The following is a 23,771-nucleotide window of genomic DNA, read 5'->3' on the forward strand; positions in this document are numbered from 1 at the left end:
ATGACCATTGAAACTTCACGAGGTGAGATCTTGCATGCAGCCCCAAACCGAGGGAGATTGACAGTTATTTTGTGCTTTTTCCTTTTGCAAATAATCTCACCAACTGTTGTCACCTTCTCACCAAGCTGCTTGGCTAGGGTCTTGTAGCCCATTCCAGCCTTGTGTAGGTCTACAATCTTGTCCCTGACATCCTTGGACAGCTCTTTGGTCTTGGCCATGGTGGAGAGTTTGGAATCTGATTGATTGCTTCTGTGGACAGGTGTCTTTTATACAGGTAACAAGCTGCAATTAGGAGCACTCCCTTTAAGAGAGTGCTCCTAATCTCAGCTCGTTACCTGTATAAAAGACACCTGGGAGCCAGCCGGGGATCTTGCTGATTGATAGGGGATCAAATACTTGTTTCACTCATTAAAATGCATATCAATTTATAACTTTTTTTAAATGTGTTTTTCTGGATTTGTTTGTTGTTATTCTGTCTCTCACTGTTCAAATAAACCTATCATTAAAATTATAGACTGATCATTTCTTTGTCAGTGGGCAAACGTACAAAATCATCAGGTAGCAATAGCCAGCCACTTGTAATGGCTGGTTAATTTGCACGCCCGTAAACAGCAAATTTGCCTGTTTGCAGGTGTGCAATAATTTAGCGCTTCACTTGTAATCTAGCCCTAAATTTTTCTAGAGAGTCAGCAATGGCTTGTATGAAACAAAAATAAATTTTCACAGAAGCATATGTGCACCTATGATGAAACACAGTAATAACTTTTAGTACAAGCATTTTTGTGCGTGCGTGTGCATGTGTGCATCTAAATATGTGCGTGGTATTTTAAACATATTTAAATAGAAAACTATAGTTTAAAAGTAAGTAAAGAACTCAATTATTTTACCTTTGGTTTAGCGCTTTAGTGATAGGCACCATGATTTTTTCAGTGCACCTCCATTATTATGTAAGGAATAAAGCTCACCTGTGCTATCTGAGATGCAGATATTAGCTTGCTTGAGGCTAATATAAAAGCGCTATTGATTGCGCTCATGTGATGTGAGCAAACAAATATTTTTGCACTCTACTTGCAATCTGGGTCACAGTTGCTTATGCGCTGTGTATAAGGGAGCTGTGATGACATCCCTGTATATTCTATATAGCAATGTAATTGGAGTAATGCAAGACAGCAATGAGCAGGAGACAGAACACATAGGGGCCAATTTATCAAAGCGTCAACTGAAAATACGCTGGAATTTTGCGTCGTAATTGATCCGCCGTAGTTATCAAAGCATCAAGATCGTCAAATGTTAAAATTTGTAAAGTAAAATAAAAATCCCGCAATCTCAATCTGACGCAGATCAATGCGAGTTGAAAACCGTGGTATTCGAACAGAATTGTGTTCATTCGCCCTCCTATTCGACACTATTTGAAGCTCTCACAAAGTTATAAACAATTCTACATTTATACTTGTGTCTTTTACGACTCAGTGTACCTAGTTTTCAATCCGCCACCCTTGAGGTCGCGGATGCCATAGAAGTCAATGGGAGTCTGAAAGCACAGAAAGCTTATGTTCGATGCTGCAAGAGAATGAAGTATATTACATATTAAAAGTAAATTAGAAATTTTATTAAATTTGTATACCCTTTCTAAATCAAACAATATTATTGCTACACATTTGGTGCACTAGTAGATATAGGGATAAAAAGGAAACATACATTACTACTTATGGATTATGCTACAACTTTGTCTCTCATTACAAAGCAAGGGTGACAACATTATTTCTACAAATTTGGTGCAAAGTTTTGCCCCAAACTTGTTGCCCTAATAGATATAGAGATACAAATGAAATAAATACACAACATAATATAGCTAACTTCGTTTTTATTTTTTCTGAAAAATCTAGGTGCACCATATTTAAGCTATATAATACAAGTCCCACTCTTCACTTCGCGCCATATTTGACTCAACACTTTTCGCACCAATTATGACGCAAACTCCTAAATAACCCGCACATTAATGAATTTTTCCACCACTTTTGATTGGAATATGCATAATCACATGATTTATGACATCTGCCAATCTGATTTAAATACACATTATAAACTATCACTAACGAATCAAATTGCTCGATACTTGTGTCATTGATCACTCATCAGAACTTGTAAGTGCCATTTGTTACATTGTGTATTATACTTTGGAAGTATGTATATGTGAAATTAGTATGAAAGATAAACATTGATGCTGACATTAGGACACACAGTATAATATTTTAGACAAGGATTTTAAAATTCGAATTGATGTTTGATTCAATATAATCTTAAACTGATAGCTCAAAGGGATAGCCCACCTAATTTTAAATTGTCATGATTCAGATACAGCAGAAATTAAAATCACCTCTTTACTGTCATACTATTTTCAGTGTATTTCTTCCTTCTCTTGAATGTCTTTTTCAGTAATAATAGTAATAAAAGTAATAAAAATCTTATATGCCAGCTCATTTTATAACACCTGTGTAGGGGTGGATTTTAAAAATAGATTGCAATCAGGAAGGGTTAGACAGGTACAGAGAGAAAACTGGCCAAGCTCTAAAAGGGATAGGAAAACCCAAAATATCATTTCATGATTGGATAGAACATACAATTTTAAACAACTTTCTAATTTACTTCTATCAAATTTGCTTCATTCTCTACGTATTGTTTGCTGAAAGAACAGCGTTGCACTACTGGCAGCTAGCTGAACACATCTATTTAGCCAATCACAAGAGATAAATATGTGCAGGCACCAATTAGCAGCTAGCTCCCACTAGTGTAGGATATGTGCGTATTCTTTTCCAACAAGGGATACCAAGAGAACAAAGCACATTTGAAAATAGAAGTGAATTTTAAGGTGTTTTAAAATTACATGCTCTATCTGAATCATGCAACTTAAATTTTTACGTGGATTGTGACGTTGACGCCGGAGGGAGTGGTGCACCGTGGCACTGAAGTTTCACAGAGAGGAAAGAGCGGACGTTGTAGATGAAGGAGAGGCGAAGGTAAGTATGCAAAGTGCCCCTAGACCAAGGAGCAAGTTGAATTGTTTTTATTATATGGACCATGAATAGTAAAAGAAAATATGGCCGCTGTGCGTTTCTATACATTGTGCGCTTGCGTATCCCTTACATTACAAGTGCGCATGCAATGTACACATAAATAAGAGCATTTAAAGGGACACTGAACCCAATTTTTTTTCTTTTGTGATTCAGACAGAGCATGACATTTTAAGCAACTTTCTAATTTACTCCTATTATCAAATTTTCTTCATTCTCTTGGTATCTTTATTTGAAATGCAAGAATGTAAGTTTAGATGCCGGCCCATTTTTGGTGAACAACCTGGGTTGTCCTTGCTGATTGGTGGACAAATTCATCCACCAATCAAAAAGTACTGTCCAGAGTACTGAAACAAAAAAAAGCTTAGATGCCTTCTTTTTCAAATAAAGATATCAAGAGAACAAAGAAAAATTGATAATAGGAGTAAATTAGAAAGTTGCTTAAATTTGCTTGCTCTATCTGAATCACAAAAGAAAAATATTTGGGTTCAGTGTCCCTTTAAATATTAAAATGAATGTCCGCGGCAGCTTCACCATTGGATGGGGCTCCGTATCTGCATCTTTTTATGGGCGGTCGTTACAGCTCCTTTCATGAGAATTTCAAAGATTATACAAAGGTATGTAGAGGCTTCATTTTCACACCAAAATAGTTTTATTTGCTTACATTCAATATATTAATTATAATAGGTATTTTATTTATATATAATTTGCAACAATTTCTAACCCTTTAAGCTTTGGCCTTAGTCTAATATTGAAACCACGTTACTGAAAGAGACTGGTAGTATTAGTACTGTGATATTAGGTTATTTTTTTGCTAAAATTGTATTCTGGGTTTCCTTAGGATTTCCCATAAAATTGTAAGTGGTGGCGGCTTATTTAGTTTGAGTGGCAGTAAAGGGGAGTTTTGGGCATTTTTTTATAAGTCTAGTACAGACTAGAGAGTGTTGTTAACCCTTACACCCACTGAACTAAGTCACACACTTGCCTGGAGTGGCTAAATTGTGACAGATTAGTGACAGTAGAAAGGGTCGATTAACCCTTTCTGTGCCAAACAAGTGACTGGCGCAGGGTTGGTTAACCCTGCTTGTCACACAAGCATATAAACCCGATGCCGCTCAAACGTAGCTGTTAGTGTGCCACTCGTATTCTGGACCTTAAAACAGGTTTTGTAATGATTTAATAATTCTCAAATGCTTCCAAGGCACAAAAAGGAGCAATAATAAAATGCTGTAATATGCTATAACATTTAATTATTGCACTATTAATTGAAGAGAAGAGACTAATTGCATTCAGCTAGATTACGAGTTTTGCGTTCTGAGTGAAAAAGCATTGTTATGCTTCATAACGATGCTTTTTCCCTAATGCCGCTTATATAAGTCTTGTAGGTATAGGTGTACCGCACACCTTTTTGGCCGTCACGCAACGTCAGTACTGCACTTTTAAAAAAAGTCCTTTTTGAATGGGACTTCCATAGTGCCGGTATTACAAGTTTGCCTGGGAGGCCAAAAAGTGAGCGGTACACCCTATAACCACAAGATTCGTACCGCCATCTAAAGTTAGTAGTTATGAGTTTTACGTTACAAAGCTGTAGCATAAAACTCATAACTAAACTGCTACAAAGTACATTAACACCCATAAACTACCTATTAATCCCTAAATAGAGGCCCTCCCTCATTGCAAACACTATAATAAATTAATTAACCCCTAATCTGCCGCTCCGGACATCACCGCCACTTAAAAAATGTATTAACCACTATTCCGCAGCTCCCCAACATCGTTGCTACTATAATAAACTTATTAACCCCTAAACCACCACCCTCCCGCATCCCAAACACTAGTTAAATATTATTAACCCCTAATCTGCTGTCTGCCCACACCACCGCAATAATAAACCTATTAACACCTTAACCGCCGCCCTCCCGAATCACTACATAAATATATTAACCCCTAAACCTAACCCTAATGTAAACCTAAGCCTAAGTCTAACCCTAACGTAACCCTAACACCCCTAACTTAAATATAATTAAAATAAAACAATTATTACCTAAATAACCTATTTAAAACTAAATACTTACCTGTAAAATAAAACCTAAGCTAGCTACAGTATAACTAATAGTTGCATTGTAGCTAGCTTAGGTTTTATGTTTATTTCACAGGTAAGTTTGTATTTATTTTAACTAGGTAGACTAGTTAGTAAATAGTTATTAACTATTTACTATCTACCTAGTTAAAATAAATACAAAGTTACCTGTAAAATTAAACCTAACCTGCCTTACACTAAAAACTAACATTACAATAAAATAAAATAAAATAATAAAATACAATTATCTAAATTACAAAAAAAACAAAAAGCACTAAATTACAAAAAAATAAAATAATCAAAAATAAAAATGAATTACTCCTAATCTAATAGCCCTATCAAAATAAAAAAGCCCACCCAAAAAAAAAAAAAACCTAGCCTACATTAAGCTGCCAATGGCCCTTAAAAGGGCCTTTTGCGGAGCATTGCCCCAAAGAAATCAGCTCTTTTACCTGTAAGAAAAAATACAAACCCACCGCCCACCCAACCAAGCCCCCCAAATAAAAACCTTTCTAAATAACCTAAGCTAACCATTGCCCTGAAAAGGGCATTTGGATGGGCATTGCCCTTAAAAGGGCAGTTAGCTATTTTGCCATACCCTAAAAAGGGCAATCAGCTCTTTTACGAAGTGCCCAAGCCCTAAGCTAAAATTAAAACCCACCCAAAAAACCCTTAACAAAACCTAACACTAACCCCCGAGTAATTAGTTTTTATTTTTGATAATTTCATTTTTTATTTTGTGTAATTTAGTGTTTATTTTTTTTGTAATTTAGATAATTGTATTTTATTAATTTAATTTATTTTATTTTATTGTAATGTTGGGTTTTAGTGTAAGGCAGGTTAGGTTTTATTTTACAGGTAACTTTGTATTTATTTTAACTAGGTAGTTATTAAATAGTTAATAACTATTTACTAACTAGTCTTCCTAGTTAAAATAAATACAAACTTACCTGTGAAATAAAAATAAAACCTAAGCTAGCTACAATATAACTATTAGTTATATTGCAGCTATCTTAGGTTTTATTTTATAGGTAAGTATTTAGTTTTAAATAGGAATTATTTAGGTAATAATTGTAAGTTTTATTAAGATTTATTTTAATTATATTTAAGTTAGGGGGTGTTAGGGTTAGATTTAGGCTTAAGGTTACGTTAGGGTTAGGGTTATACTTAGGGTTAGGTTTACGTTAGTGTTAGGTTTAGGGGTTAATATATTTATTTAGTGTTAGTGATGTGGTAGGCCAGAGGTTTAGGGGTTAATAATTTAAGTATAGTGGCGGCAACATTGAGAGTGGCAGATTAGGGGTTAATAACTAATGTAGGTGGCAACGATGTCAGGAGTGGCAGATTAGGGGTTAATAGTTTTATTTAGGTGGTTGCGATGTTAGGGGCAGTAGATTAGGGGTTAATAACATTATGTAGGTTGCGACAATGTTAGGGGCAGCAGATTAGGGGTGTTTATACTTGGTTTTTATGTTAAGGTGTTAGGTTTAAACGTAACTTTTTTTTTCCCCATAGACATCAATGGGGCTGCATTATGGAGCTTTTGTTTCCCGTGATCGCAGATATTAGGCTTTTTTTTTAGCCGACTCTCCCCATTGATGTCTATGGGGAAATCGTGCATGAGCATGTCAAAACACAGCTTGTATTTGGGTGAGGTATGGAGCTCAACACAACCATATCGCCCGCTCAAGCCGGGTTTTACAAAACCTGTTATAGCAGCGCTATAGGGAGGTTAAATACCTCCACTTTTGTGGCTATGCACATATGCTGCTTCTGATTGGTTCACTGGCTATGTTCAGCTCCAGGCCAATAGTGTTGCTGTATAAAACCCCAAGTGAACAGTGGCACTACTTGGGCTTTTCCTCTTTCTATAATATTATTGTAAGGGAATGTATTATTATAGATTATCCCAATATATGGAGGCAATGGTGCTCTTGCATAAATATAAATATGAACACAAAGGAAGATTGATATAAAGGATATCAAATATCCCCAAAGTATGCAATTAAAGCACTCTAGTTCCCTAAGGAACAGAAATTCCCAACAGGATTTTAAAATATAACCTTTATTAATGTTGAAACATAAAAAAAACAAAATTGGTTGAATAAGACACACATTAAAATACACTCCAATACCTGGATCAATGTAATACGTTGTATTCTAGATCACAAAAATATAATAATTCGGCCTGTATAAATTAACAGTTACTGTGATCTAAATGATAAACGATTTAGAGTTGCTCTCTAAATGCTAAACTACAGTGTTCCGTCGTGCTCAGGGGCTAAGACCCTGACTAAATTCTATGTGGCATTATCAGCCAGATATCTACTCAGGTATACTCAAGAGAATATAATAAGTAAGTGTAAGGCTAAATTTAGTTGATAATAGGTTCAAACACACGTCTGTATTAAAGAGAAGTAATCATGTGGTATTTACGTAGCCCACTGTTCTCCTCATGTATGTATATTCATATTATCAAAAATTGTGTACAAAATAGTCGTGCTTGAATTTAAAGTTAGCACATAGTGTGCAATTATGATTGGTATATTAATATAGAATCTCCTCTCCAAAATAAAGATACAGCTGGACTCAATAGTTGTTGTGTAAAACAATTCAATTATACTAACGATTGTACTTGATATAATATCAAACCACAGTGTTTAAATGTAAGTGTGTCAATAAATGTGTTTAATTGATACAGTATCCATTCCAGTTATGGGTTAATGAAATTAGACACATATTTTTTATTATTGTAGGCTTTAATAATCTTGAATCAAACATTAGTGGTAGTTAGTTCCCTCCTTGTGATTCATATCAAACACAGTATAATGTCATCTAGTTCCCGATGACATAATCGTTACAATATCGTTGAGACCAGTGTGGTCTGGTCACCTAATGCAAGCTTGGCGTGAGTGCAGCAGCTGTGTTAATTTAATATAACTTAAACTGCATATAAGTAATTGATGTAACTACGATATGGTCAGATATCTATAAGGTGTATCAATATTAAGGACTATCTGTAGTTTACTCTGTTTGACCCAGATCACTATCTGTCATATGGTTAGAGTACTTCTACTGAGTAACACCCTGCGATTAGTATATTATATCAGACCATGACATTCAAATACCGGTGATGTTTCCCAATTAATGAGTAGGAGTATCATGATCATTGTAAGCGTTTGGATAGTATTCAGTGCTACTCCTACATTCTAGTGTAACCCAAAACACTGTATATCAATGTCTGCAATATTTATTATGAATGGCCGCTAGTGATGAATAAATTAACATAAAGTAGGAGTACCCTATACATTCAGTAAAAGTATCTTAAATAGGGAACTAGTGCTAATATGTTCTATTTGTTCTAGCGTGACCCAAATCACCATATATCATATGTCTGCAGCATATATTCTGAATAGCCGCTTGCGTTAAGTAAATTGACACAAAGTTAAAGTATCCTACATATTCAACTAGAGTAACAAAATAAGGAGTTAGTGCTCATATGCTTCCTGCGAATAACTCGCTTTCCCTTAAGAGATACTACAGCCAAGTCAAGAGCAATATAGTTGTGCTAAATAGCAGGGTTGATATCAACTGATAATAATGTGGATGATTAGCATGAGCACAATAGCTACGTTATTCTGAATATCACGGCTGATATTATTAGCTTGTCATCAGGAGAATTAACATGAGCACGGCATTTCCGCTGCTAGTAGTATAGTGCAGCCTGCGCTGCAATAATAAAGTAGTCAGAATAGCAATCACTACCCTTATGTTAGGTTTGGACCGCAATCGTTCAGATAATTCTAGCAGCTAAACTAAGTCTGGCACAACTCAGACTATGCACTTAGTTAACTATAATAAGTAAGTAACACGAGCAACACATAGATCAAGGTACTGGGCAAGTTAAAATATACACATGAATAGAGTGTGAACGAGTTCACCACTCTCCCCTGACGCGTTTTTTCCCCCCCTGACTCTCCCCTGACGCGCCTTTGATAAAGCCCAATAGGGCAAAATGCTTAATCACCCTAGACATATAACAAAACACGGAAGGGGACTACATTCTCAGACTGGGCTGGGTACACATCCCATGACCCTGCATCATGCTCAGCCCTTGGTGCTCACTGGCACTTAGCTGAGTGCTTGTAAGTCAGTGCTGGACTTTCTCTGTGTGTTGCATTATTTTTTGTGTGTGTTATATAAATATATATATATATATAAAAAAAAAACGGATTAAAGGTAAACTATATATATATATATATATATATATATATACTGTATATCTCTTAGCATGTGTAAAATAAGATAATATTTATTAAAGTAAAGTAAGGGTTAATATATTAGTACACTATATATATATACAGATGGCCCTCGTTTTACAACGGTTCAATTTACACCGTTTCAGAATAACAACCTTTTTTTCCAGTCATGTGACTGCTATTGAAAATCATTGAGAAGCAGTGCATTTATTAAAATAGCCAGTAGGTGGAGCTGTCCGCTTGTGTTGCAGAAAAGCCAAGCAAGCTGAAATTAATCAGTTTAACCAGACCTGAGCTATCGAGCAGATTTCAAAGGAGCAAGATCTTCCTGTCTATAACTCACTCCAGATTGGAATGCATAGAAAAAACTGTTTTCAGAAAAATGCAAGTGAAGTCTGTGTTGTGTGATTATTTTATTAGGTTTATAATGCTGTTTAGCAAATGTTTTTGTTCATTTAACTTAGTTTAATTATACAGGGAGTGCAGAATTATTAGGCAAATGAGTATTTTGACCACATCATCCTCTTTATGCATGTTGTCTTACTCCAAGCTGTATAGGCTCGAAAGCCTACTACCAATTAAGCATATTAGGTGATGTGCATCTCTGTAATGAGAAGGGGTGTGGTCTAATGACATCAACACCCTATATCAGGTGTGCATAATTATTAGGCAACTTCCTTTCCTTTGGCAAAATGGGTCAAAAGAAGGACTTGACAGGCTCAGAAAAGTCAAAAATAGTGAGATATCTTGCAGAGGGATGTAGCACTCTTAAAATTGCAAAGCTTCTGAAGCGTGATCATCGAAAAATCAAGCGTTTCATTCAAAATAGTCAACAGGGTCGCAAGAAGCGTGTGGAAAAACCAAGGCGCAAAATAACTGCCCATGAACTGAGAAAAGTCAAGCGTGCAGCTGCTAAGATGCCACTTGCCACCAGTTTGGCCATATTTCAGAGCTGCAACATCACTGGAGTGCCCAAAAGCACAAGGTGTGCAATACTCAGAGACATGGCCAAGGTAAGAAAGGCTGAAAGACGACCACCACTGAATAAGACACACAAGCTGAAACGTCAAGACTGGGCCAAGAAATATCTCAAGACTGATTTTTCTAAGGTTTTATGGACTGATGAAATGAGAGTGAGTCTTGATGGGCCAGATGGATGGGCCCGTGGCTGGATTGGTAAAGGGCAGAGAGCTCCAGTCCGACTCAGACGCCAGCAAGGTGGAGGTGGAGTACTGGTTTGGGCTGGTATCATCAAAGATGAGCTTGTGGGGCCTTTTCGGGTTGAGGATGGAGTCAAGCTCAACTCCCAGTCCTACTGCCAGTTTCTGGAAGACAACTTCTTCAAGCAGTGGTACAGGAAGAAGTCTGCGTCCTTCAAGAAAAACATGATTTTCATGCAGGACAATGCTCCATCACACGCGTCCAAGTACTCCACAGCGTGGCTGGCAAGAAAGGGTATAAAAGAAGAAAATCTAATGACATGGCCTCCTTGTTCACCTGATCTGAACCCCATTGAGAACCTGTGGTCCATCATCAAATGTGAGATTTACAAGGAGGGAAAACAGTACACCTCTCTGAACAGTGTCTGGGAGGCTGTGGTTGCTGCTGCACGCAATGTTGATGGTGAACAGATCAAAACACTGACAGAATCCATGGATGGCAGGCTTTTGAGTCTCCTTGCAAAGAAAGGTGGCTATATTGGTCACTGATTTGTTTTTGTTTTGTTTTTGAATGTCAGAAATGTATATTTGTGAATGTTGAGATGTTATATTGGTTTCACTGGTAAAAATAAATAATTGAAATGGGTATATATTTGTTTTTTGTTAAGTTGCCTAATAATTATGCACAGTAATAGTCACCTGCACACACAGATATCCCCCTAAAATAGCTATAACTAAAAACAAACTAAAAACTACTTCCAAAACTATTCAGCTTTGATATTAATGAGTTTTTTGGGTTCATTGAGAACATGGTTGTTGTTCAATAATAAAATGAATCCTCAAAAATACAACTTGCCTAATAATTCTGCACTCCCTGTATATTCTGTGTTGTGTGATTATTTTATTAGGTTTATAATGCTGCCTAGCATGTAAAGTCCTAATTTCAAAGCTTTTAAAATAATATATTAGGTATAACTTATGACAATTTTAAGAGGGACCTGGAACCTATCTCCCTCACTTCCCTTTGACTTACATTATAAACTGGGTCTCAATTTACAACGGTTTTGATTTACAACCATTTCTTCTGGAACCTAACCCCGGCGTAAACTGAGGGCTACCTGTATATATATATTTATATTTATTTATATATATATATAAATATAGATATATGTATATATATATATATATATAGAGTAATCCAAAAGAGGCACTTGCCGTGATAAAACAAAGTATTTATTGAAGAGTGAACGTTTTCGGGCTGTGATGCCCGTCCTCAGACTCCTGAAAAATCAAACAGTGTGTATTAGTGCTTACCTTACAGTGGCTAAATAGCCAAAGAGCCGTCCCAGACGTCACCGGCCCTCTCGCTGTCGCACCGGAGTAAACCGGAAGTGACGTCCAAGCGTCACTGCGTCATCACGCTGGTGTCAGTAGCGCCGGAACCGCCCCTGTGTGGCAAGGAATGTAAATGTGACATAGTGCAGGTAACAAGAAGTGCAGCAGGTACAAAGTTATTTAGGGAATACAATGTAATCAAAGTGATTTAAGGATGTGGGATAGGTACATAAGTGAAATATACTCTGTTTATAATACTTATCTGTGCTTATATATGATTAAAAGAATACAGGGGGTCAGATCATAATGTTGGGAATCCTCTATAGCATGGAAATTGAAGGGATACTATCAAGAATAACATTGGGAAAAACTACTTACTAAATTATATATAGTAATATCCACCTTAAAGAGATAGTAATATATATTGCGGACGTTAATAGGTGTAGACTTCCGTTTGGGGAGGAGCTTGTAGGGACTTCTGTTTGGGGAGGAGCTTGTAGGAGAAGCACGAGATGGCATTCTCGAGGTGGATGCTCTGCAAGATTACATCGGACCCCATATCCAGTATCCCGTAGGCACGCTACACAGTGGCGAGACACGCTGGGCACCAGAGAGCTATCGAGTCATCTATAGCTCGTGGAGGAAGTTGATACCGGGCTGAAAGGCGTACCTGGCCACACGCCACACCGGGAGAGATATTTCCCTGTAGACACAGAGCTTAAAGATCTGCAAAAGTCGATACCATATGTGCACTGAGGTGACGGTGTACCAACAAGCTACATAATCAGAAGAGCTGTAGCGGCTGTCAACTGTTTGCTCCCGGTGATTTGGGCAAATTGGAATCAGTCAGATGCTGACCTAGCCTGCTCACTTACTCTCCCGTTAGAGGATCAGCAGAAGACGCCGCAGAGAGTGCACAGATCTTGTTGGTGCACGGCCAGGCTTTTGAATTAGAGTGAGCTGAAACAGCTACAAACCGAATGCTCCTGGTGACTTGGGCAAATTCACTAACCGCAAGACGTTGATTGAGGCAGGCCAACTGAATACCGGAGGGATCCGTAATTAGTGGACCAGCTTCTCAGCAGTTGGAGTGTAGGTTGAGAGAAGTCCTCGGGAAGGAAAGGTACTGTTCAGCCTCTATTTTCTGTTGTTATAAAGCTACATACTGTTGATAAAAAGGGATCCAAGCAATTTACACTGTGGATTCATATGTCTCTGGGACAAATACCATTGACAGTTTCTATTGGGATAGCTTTTGGATCAGTTTGAAAAAAAAAAGAAAAAAGAAAAGAAAGAGCTAGAACAAAACCAGAGGAAAAGCTGGAGAATAAAAGCTAAGGCCTAGATTTAGAGTTTGGTGGTAGCCGTGAAAACCAGCGTTAGAGGCTCCTAACGCTGGTTTTAGGCTACCGCCGGTATTTGGAGTCAGTCAGGAAAGGGTCTAACGCTCACTTTTCAGCCGCGACTTTTCCATACCGCAGATCCCCTTACGTCAATTGCGTATCCTATCTTTTTAATGGGATCTTTCTAACTCCGGTATTTAGAGTTGTGTCTGAAGTGAGCGTTAGAAATCTAACGACAAAACTCCAGCCGCAGAAAAAAGTCAGTAGTTAAGAGCTTTCTGGGCTAACGGCGGTTTATAAAGCTCTTAACTACTGTACTCTAAAGTACACTAACACCCATAAACTACCTATGTACCCCTAAACCGAGGCCCCCCCACATCGCCGCCACTCTATAAAAATTTTTAACCCCTAATCTTCCGCTCCATACACTGCCGCCAACTACGTTATCCCTATGTACCCCTAATCTGCTGCCCCTAACACCGCCGACCCCTATATTATATTTATTAACCCCTAATCTGCCGCCCCCGCTATCGCTGACCCCTGCATATTATTATTAACCCCTAATCTGCCGTCCGCACGCCGCTGCCAGCTACATTATAGCTATGTACCCCTAATCTGCTGCCCCTAACACCGCCGACCCCTATATTATATTTATTAACCCCTAATCTGTCCCCCTCAACGTCGCCTCCACCTGCCTACACTTATTAACCCCTAATCTGCCGAGCGGACCGCACCGCTACTATAATAAAGTTATTAACCCCTAATCCGCCTCACTCCCGCCTCAATAACCCTATAATAAATAGTATTAACCCCTAATCTGCCCTCCCTAACATCGCCGACACCTAACTTCAAGTATTAACCCCTAATCTGCCGATCGGAGCTCACCGTTACTCTAATAAATTTTTTAACCCCTAAAGCTAATTTTAACCCTAACACCCCCCTAACTTAAATATAATTTTATTCTAACGAAATCAATGAACTCTTATTAAATAAATTATTCCTATTTAAATCTAAATACTTACCTGTAAAATAAACCCTAATATAGCTACAACATAAATTATAATGATATTATCGGAACAGCCAATAGAATGCGAGCTCAATCTGATTGGCTGATCGGATCAGCCAATCGGATTGAACTTGAATCTGATTGGCTGATTCCATCAGCCAATCAGAATTTTCCTACCTTAATTCCGATTGGCTGATAGAATCCTATCAGCCAATCGGAATTCGAGGGACGCCATCTTGGATGACGTCCCTTAAAGGAACCGTCATTCTTCAGTTGGACGTCGTTGGAAGAAGATTGATCCGTGCTGGAGGTCTTCACGATGGAGCCGGTCCTCATCGGATGAAGATAGAAGATGCCGCTTGGATCAAGATGGTTGCCGGTCTGGATCGCCTCTTCTTCCCGGATAGGATGAAGATTTTGGAGCCTCTTCTGGACCTCTTCAGCCGCCGGATGATGGATGTCTAGCCCCCGCTTGGGTTGGATGAAGATTTTGGAGCCAGGTCCGATCGGTGTGATACCCGGCGAGGTGAAGATAAGGTAGGAAGATCTTCAGGGGCTTAGTGTTAGGTTTATTTAAGGGGGGTTTGGGTTAGATTAGGGGTATGTGGGTGGTGGGTTGTAATGTTGGGGGGGGGGTATTGTATGTGTTTTTTTACAGGCAAAAGAGCTGAATTCTTTGGGGCATGCCCCGCAAAGGGCCCTGTTCAGGGCTGGTAAGGTAAAAGAGCTTTGAACTTTTGTAATTTAGAATAGGGTAGGGCATTTTTTTATTTTGGGGGTCTTTGTTATTTTATTAGGGGGCTTAGAGTAGGTGTAATTAGTTTAAAATTGTTGTAATTTTTTTCTAATGTTTGTAAATATTTTTTTATTTTTTGTAACTTAGTTCTTTTTTATTTTTTGTACTTTAGTTAGTTTATTTCATTGTATTTATTTGTAGGAATTGTATTTAATTTATTTATTGATAGTGTAGTGTTAGGTTTAATTGTAGATAATTGTAGGTATTTTATTTAATTAATTTATTGATAGTGTAGTGTTAGGTTTAATTGTAACTTAGGTTAGGATTTATTTTACAGGTAATTTTGTAATTATTTTAACTATTTTAGCTATTAAATAGTTATTAACTATTTAATAGCTATTGTACCTGGTTAAAATAAATACAAAGTTACCTGTAAAATAAATATAAATCCTAAAATAGCTATAATATAATTATAATTTATATTGTAGCTATATTAGGGTTTATTTTACAGGTAAGTATTTAGCTTTAAATAGGAATAATTTATTTAATAAGAGTTAATTTATTTCGTTAGATTTAAATTATATTTAATTTAGGGGGGTGTTAGGGTTAAAGTTAGACTTAGCTTTAGGGGTTAATAAATTTATTAGAGTAGCGGTGAGCTCCTGTCGGCAGATTAGGGGTTAATACTTGAAGTTAGGTGTCAGCAATTTTAGGGAGGGCAGATTAGGGGTTAATACTATTTATTATAGGGTTATTGAGGCGGGAGTGAGGCGGATTAGGGGTTAATACATTTATTATAGTAGCGCTCAGGTCCGGTCGGTAGATTAGGGGTTAATAAGTGTAGTTAGGTGGAGGCGACGTTGGGGGCGGCAGATTAGGGGTTAATAAATATAATATAGGGGTCGGCGATGTTACGGCAGATGATTAGGGGTACATAGGGATAATGTAGGTGGCAGGGGTGTACGGAGCGGCAGATTAGGGGTTAAAAATAATATGCAGGGGTCAGCGATAGCGGGGGCGGCAGATTAGGGGTTAATAAGTGTAAGGTTAGGGGTGTTTAGACTCGGGGTACATGTTAGAGTGTTAGGTGCAGACGTAGGAAGTGTTTCCCCATAGTAAACAATGGGGCTGCGTTAGGAGCTGAACGCGGCTTTTTTGCAGGTGTTAGGTTTTTTTTTCAGCTCAAACAGCCCCATTGTTTTCTATGGGGGAATCGTGCACGAGCACGTTTTCAAAGCTGGCCGCGTCCGTAAGCAACTCTGGTATCGAGAGCTGCAGTGGCGGTAAATATGCCTGTACGCTCCCTTTTTGGAGCCTAACGCAGCCATTCTGTGAACTCTCAATACCAGAGGTATTTAAAAGGTGCGGCCAGAAAAAAGCCAGCGTTAGCTACGCGGGTCGTTACCGACAAAACTCTAAATCTAGGCCTAAGGAAACCCATAAAAATTTTCTTTATTGAGCTGGGCTGACTGTTCCTCCTTTTTTCTATATCAGCAGACTGAGACAAGATAAGGAGTTAATTAATCCCTGCACCCATTCTAGATTATAACAAGTTTAAATTGGCTCCATCAAAGGACATTCAGATATCTTATCAGTACTGTTGGAAGATGGACATTTATTTCAATTCAAAATAATATCTTTTGTCTGGTTTTTTTTTCCCTTTGAGAAGTACAATCTTGAATTTGTTAAAACAAAACAATATAACCTTTATGCTTTCCTGGAAGGCTGTATAGTCTACAAATAGCCATATTATAGGTTATATTTATCTTTAATCTAGGTATATATACAGTTTAAACTGACCTACACCTTACTTAATAGCTTGGCCTCTTGTTAAATGTTGCTAAAGTTCTCTTGTGATTTGGAGTACGTAATTGTATGGAGTGAAGAGGGTAATATATACACTTTTTTCAGATATTCATCCCATAATATCTGAGGTAAAGTTAGCTCAAATCCAGCATTGTTACAATGAGTCTTTACATGTAGGTGGCCTATATTCACTTTGTGCACAATTATTGGTTTGTTTTTCTTTTTTTTTTTTTTTCTTTTTTTTTTTTAGTTATCTCACTGGCTTTCACATGAACAACTAATAAACATATAAGTAAATTTAAAAAAAATGATATATATATATATTTTACACTTTTTCTCACACACAACAAGCTGGGCTTTGTGCTCGGCTAATAGAAGTAACCTTTTTTGCACCATTTTGTATATGGAAAAATTCCTAACACACACTAACACCCGCTCACCTACAATGCCACCTAAGGTAAAAGATAAGAAAACCAAAAGTTTGGATAACAGTATCGAAATTACATCTGACCCAGATAACCCCCTTTTGATGAGACAATTATCTGAGTTTTTCTTACCCCAACTTGATAGTATCAAAAAAGAACTGAGTGGTATTACAGCCGAAATATCAGCCATAGCAGGGGAATTAAAACAATTCGCATCTAGGCTTGGGGAGGCAGAAGACAGGATATCGGGGGTAGAGGATCAGATAAATACGCAGGAAGAATTGGTCAATAAACATGATCATAAAATAGCATTATTAAAGGGACAGTCTACACCAGAATTGTTATTGTTTTAAAAGATAGATAATCCCTTGTTTACCCATTCCCTAGTTTTGCATAACCAACACAGTTATGTTTATATATTTTTTACCTCTGTGATTATCTTGTATCTAAGCCTCTACAGACTGCCCCTTTATTTGTTCTTTTGACAGACTTGCAGTTTAGCCAATCAGTGATGGCTCCCAGGTAACTTCACGTGCACGAGCACAATGTTATCTATATGAAAAACATGAACTAACACCCTCTAGTGGTGAAAAACCTGTTAAAATGCATTCTTAAGAGGTGGCCTTCAAGGTCTAAGAAATTAGCATATGAACCTCCTAAGTTAAGCTTTCAACTAAGAATACCAAGAGAACAAAGAAAAATTGGTGATAAAAGTAATTTGGAAAATTGTTTAAAATTGCATGCCCTATCTGAATCATGAAAGTTTTTTTTGGACTAGACTGTCCCTTTAACAGCTAAAATGGAAGATATTGAAAAACGCGCTAGGCGCAACAACTTAAGATTGCTGGGCCTCCCAGAGATCCCGGCCTACTCTGACCTTTTATATGTTACCTCACAGTTACTTCCACAAATTTTAAGATTTACTAAAGAAAAGTTGCCAATCGCTATAGAAAGGGCACACAGAGTAGGCCCAAAGAGATTAAACCAAGATGGGTCCCCTCGTGACAGGATGATCATATTTATAATGTTAAATTTTCAAGACAAATTAGAATATCTCCAACTCTTTCGTAAAAACTCACCCCTGACTATTGACAATCACAAGCTATTATTATTTCAAGAACGAAACACAAATTAAAAGGAGGGAGATGTCCCCATTTTTCCCACAATTGTTAGATAAAGGTTATAAAGTAAGAATGGTATACCCTGCTAAAATTATTGTAGAAAACAACGGCAAAATAGACACTTTGAATAATAGTCAAGAAGCCAGAAACTTTCTGAGAGACAATAAAACTTAAACCATTTTTCTCTTTTTTTTAAAAAAAACTAGGCCTAGTTGGTATTTTTAATACCTTGTGTTATGGAAATTGCTGACAAATGTTTCTTTTTGTATACCTTTTTCAGTTTTATTAATGAAGATATATGTGACATAATACACCACCCGGTGTTTATGGATAGGGGATTCCCCTATTCAAGGTTTCTTTATTTTAGTTCCCTTTTTTTTTTCCATATTATAATGGTTTACTTTAATATGGTAATGTATAGATATGTCAATACCAATTCAAATGTTATCTTGGAACGTTGGCGGAATAACATCTCCTATAAAACGAAAACAGATCATAGTTCAATTAGGTTAACAATTACCCAATATTGTATTTTTACAAGAGACACGTCTCAAAGACAATGAACTCCCAAAACTTAAGTCAAGATGGGTAGGTAAAGTCATAGCGACCCCGTGCACTAATAGCAAATGTGGTGTAGCAATTTTAATTAACAAAAAACTAGATTATCAAATTACAGCTACAGAATTAGATCCTGGCAATAGGTTTATAATATTGCATATAACTATAAATGGTCTTGCCTATATTCTTTGTAACATCTATGGACCAAATCACTTTGTTAGATCATTTTGGGATACAATTCAAAAGAAATTATACCCATATTGTAGTACCAGACAAGTAGTTGGAGGCGATTTTAATATTGTTCTTTGCCCTAAAATTGATAGACTGTTTATGAATAAAAAACAAGCCAATAAAGCTACCAAATATTTTAAGAATTTTTGCTTTTCTCTTACGCTCAATGATTTCTGGAGAATCAAATTCCCCGATGTCACCTCTTTTACTTGTGAGTCTAAATCGCACGCCACCTTTTCCAGAATTAATTATATTCTTATCTCAGAACAAATCCTCCTATCAGACTTAATACCTAAGATTCATGATATTCTCATCTCAGACCATGCGATAATTTTGCTCGATATATATTCAGGTCAAAGAGCAAGCCCTCATACCTATAGCTTCAGTTTTCCACGTTATCTCTCTGGTAATACTAAATTTATACACTGGTTAAAAAACCAATGGCAAGATTATTGTTGGAATAATCTTTCTTTCTACAATAAGACAGAAATTTTCTGGGAAGCCTTCAAGGCGGTTCTTAGAGGGCAAGTTAAGGCCTATATGATTCACTATAAAAAGAAAAGGCTATTAAAAGAAAAGCAATTATCTAATCAGGTAAAGAATACTTTTAACCGATACAAATATCAGCCCACTAGGCATAACTGGTTAGTATATACGGAAAGCAGAACTGCAAGAGACATCTTTATCAAATAACAATGCTTAGAGACAGAAAACAAACTATCGAACAGATTTAAAGGTCGTTATGGATACTCGGCCAAATATTTGGCACAAATTGTCAAGAATAATAAAAGTAGGAACTTTGTATCTGCTATTAAAGATAATCAGATGAGCTATACAGAGAACCAAAATATCAGAACAGTATTTTTTAATCATTTTCAGAAATTATATGCAACACAAGACATAGATTTCTTTAATAGAGATATATTCTGGGCTAATTTAAAAACCTCTCAATTATCTGCAACAGATATAGAAGTTCTTAATACCCCAATTTCTACGGAAGAAATACTGTCAGTTATTAAGAATGCAAAAAGGAATAAGGCAGCTGGGCCAGACGGGATCCCAATAGAGTTCTATAAAGCTCTCTCTGAAGAAGTAGTGACTTTTTTGCAGGTATTGTACAAAAATTATTTCTTATCTGATTCCACAATATCAAACTATTTCTCTGCCGCGAATATAACTCTTATTTACAAAAAAGATAAGGACCCTGAACTCCCTTCATCATACAGACCCATATCTGTGTTAAATGCGGACTACAAAATTCTCCTCACTATTTTAGCCAATAGACTGAAAAATCTTTTGCATAAAATAATCCACTTAGACCAAACTGGGTTTATGTTGGGCCGTAATGTATCCTCTAATCTCCGTAGAGCTGAAATTGTATTAGACTATTGTTGGAACCAGAGCTCTCCTCAAAAGGAAACAGGTTCAGATAAAGCTATCTTATCTGTTGACGCCGAAAAGGCTTTCGACACTATATCCTGGGACTATTTACGTTGTTCTTTGGACCATTTTGGTATTAAAGGACAATTTGCTAAATGTATCTCTAAAATTTATTGTAATCCATATTCCTCATTACTTATTAACGGTACTTTATCTGACAAAAATTTTCTTGGTCGAGGTACGAGGCAAGGATGTCCATTATTCTTTTTATTATTTAATATCTCTATCGAACCTCTGGCCATTTGGCTACAGCAAAAACTAGCAGGAATTCAGATTGGCTCTACGACTTTCAAACTATCGCTTTACGCGGATGACTTGCTTATATTCTTAGAAAACTAGACTAATTCTATCCCGAAAATTCTTAAACATCTGACCTTTTTTAGCTCCTTCTCGAGTTATAAAATTAATGTCCAAAAAAGTGAAATCTTGTGGGTACAAAAAAGGAGTGGAAGCTACTCTGACCACCCTTTTAAAAACACAGATAGCATTAAATATCTTGGCATTACATTACATAAAAACCCGAATATGTGGTACAAATTAAACTTCCTACCAATATTAGAAAATGCTATTGTAGATTTGAAAAACTGGGCCGCCCTTCCTTTAGCTCTTATAGCACAAATTAATCTAATTAAAATGATAGTATTTCCGCGTATACTATATATATTACAAAATCTTCCAGTTTTTATTCCCAATAAAGAGATCTGTAAATTTTATTCTGCATGTTCTCAATTTTTATGGAAAGGACACAGACCCTGTATGTCAATAGCCAAACTCTCACAAAACAAGAGGGATGGTGGTCTTTCCCTTCCAGATATTAAGATGTACAATCTGGCCACCTTATTCAAAATTGCCCTGGACTGGATCACAGAAGCAAATAAAATCGCTTCAGTAGAAATGGAAAATAACTTTACATTCCCTTTCTCTCTAAAAGCTCTCCTCCACTGCCCAGTCAACAAAATGCCAACAAATATTTCGAATTTACTATCATTCAAAAACATAATTATATCCTGGCAAAAAAGCTGCAATATACTAGATATAGATTTTAGATCTTCCGCCTTTCTACCAATACAAGGTAACCCTCAATTTACCCCAGGTATATACTGCGATATTTACCGAGTCTGGTCTCAAAAAGGACTTAAATATGTTCAACAACTAATTTCCCCTTTTGGAGACATTCTTCCCTATAATGATCTCTTAAATATGTTTCAACTCCCCAAACATAGTTTATTCGCATTTTTTCAAATTCGTCATTATATCAATTCTCAAGAGAATCGGGGGGAGGAATATTATCGATGGTCTGAGATAAATAAAATCATTAAAAAAAATTTGGACGGCAAATGCACTATTGCCCTCTTATATAATATTATGCTGGCAAAACAAGCACAGCTGCCTCTCTATAAATTGTCGGCTTTCTGGCTTAAATTTTTTCCTCAATTTGAACCCTCTAATATAAGCCTCAGCTTTTCAGCCCTTAGAAAATTCCAACTAGATGGATAGAATCACATACCAAATTATTACATAATGCATATTTAACTCCAGCTAAAATAGCTAAATTCTTCGTTGTCACATCTCAAAAGTGTCCAAAATGTTGTAGGGCAAATGCTGATGTGCTTCATATGTTTTTAAAATGTCCAAAGGTCAATCAATTTTGGGGCAAGATTAACATATGGTATAGAAAGCACTACCAGGATAATTTTAAAATTCAAGCTTTCCATGTAATTTTTATTATTCATCCTTACCAGATATTATCCAAACCAAAGAATATTAGTGTATTAAATACAATAATTATGGCAACTAGACTCTTGATCCTTCAGAATTGGAAAGATCCTCATTCACTTACATTTACACACTGCTCCAACAAATAATTTTCGAAACATATAATACCCATTTCTATTCTAAAGACGGGGCTGAGGAATTTTTTAGCAAATGGAACCCTACAGGGAGTGCAGAATTATTAGGCAAATGAGTATTTTGACCACATCATCCTCTTTATGCATGTTGTCTTACTCCAAGCTGTATAGGCTCGAAAGCCTACTACCAATTAAGCATATTAGGTGATGTGCATCTCTGTAATGAGAAGGGGTGTGGTCTAATGACATCAACACCCTATATCAGGTGTGCATAATTATTAGGCAACTTCCTTTCCTTTGGCAAAATGGGACAAAAGAAGGACTTGACAGGCTCAGAAAAGTCAAAAATAGTGAGATATCTTGCAGAGGGATGCAGCACTCTTAAAATTGCAAAGCTTCTGAAGCGTGATCATCGAACAATCAAAACAAAAAAATCAAACAAACAATCATTCAAAATAGTCAACAGGGTCGCAAGAAGCGTGTGGAAAAACCAAGGAGCAAAATAACTGCCCATGAACTGAGAAAAGTCAAGCGTGCAGCTGCCAAGATGCCACTTGCCACCAGTTTGGCCATATTTCAGAGCTGCAACATCACTGGAGTGCCCAAAAGCACAAGGTGTGCAATACTCAGAGACATGGCCAAGGTAAGAAAGGCTGAAAGACGACCACCACTGAACAAGACACACAAGCTGAAACGTCAAGACTGGGCCAAGAAATATCTCAAGACTGATTTTTCTAAGGTTTTATGGACTGATGAAATGAGAGTGAGTCTTGATGGGCCAGATGGTTGGGCCCGTGGCTGGATTGGTAAAGGGCAGAGAGCTCCAGTCCGACTCAGACGCCAGCAAGGTGGAGGTGGAGTACTGGTTTGGGCTGGTATCATCAAAGATGAGTTTGTGGGGCCTTTTCGGGTTGAGGATGGAGTCAAGCTCAACTCCCAGTCCTACTGCCAGTTTCTGGAAGACACCTTCTTCAAGCAGTGGTACAGGAAGAAGTCTGCATCCTTCAAGAAAAAACATGATTTTCATGCAGGACAATGCTCCATCACACGCGTCCAAGTACTCCACAGCGTGGCTGGCAAGAAAGGGTATAAAAGAAGAAAATCTAATGACATGGCCTCCTTGTTCACCTGATCTGAACCCCATTGAGAACCTGTGGTCCATCATCAAATGTGAGATTTACAAGGAGGGAAAACAGTACACCTCTCTGAACAGTGTCTGGGAGGCTGTGGTTGCTGCTGCATGCAATGTTGATGGTGAACAGATCAAAACACTGACAGAATCTATGGATGGCAGGCTTTTGAGTGTCCTTGCAAAAAAAGGTGGCTATATTGGTCACTGATTTGTTTTTG

The sequence above is a fragment of the Bombina bombina genome, chromosome 3 (assembly GCF_027579735.1).
Source record: "Bombina bombina isolate aBomBom1 chromosome 3, aBomBom1.pri, whole genome shotgun sequence".
Classification (NCBI taxonomy): domain Eukaryota; kingdom Metazoa; phylum Chordata; class Amphibia; order Anura; family Bombinatoridae; genus Bombina; species Bombina bombina.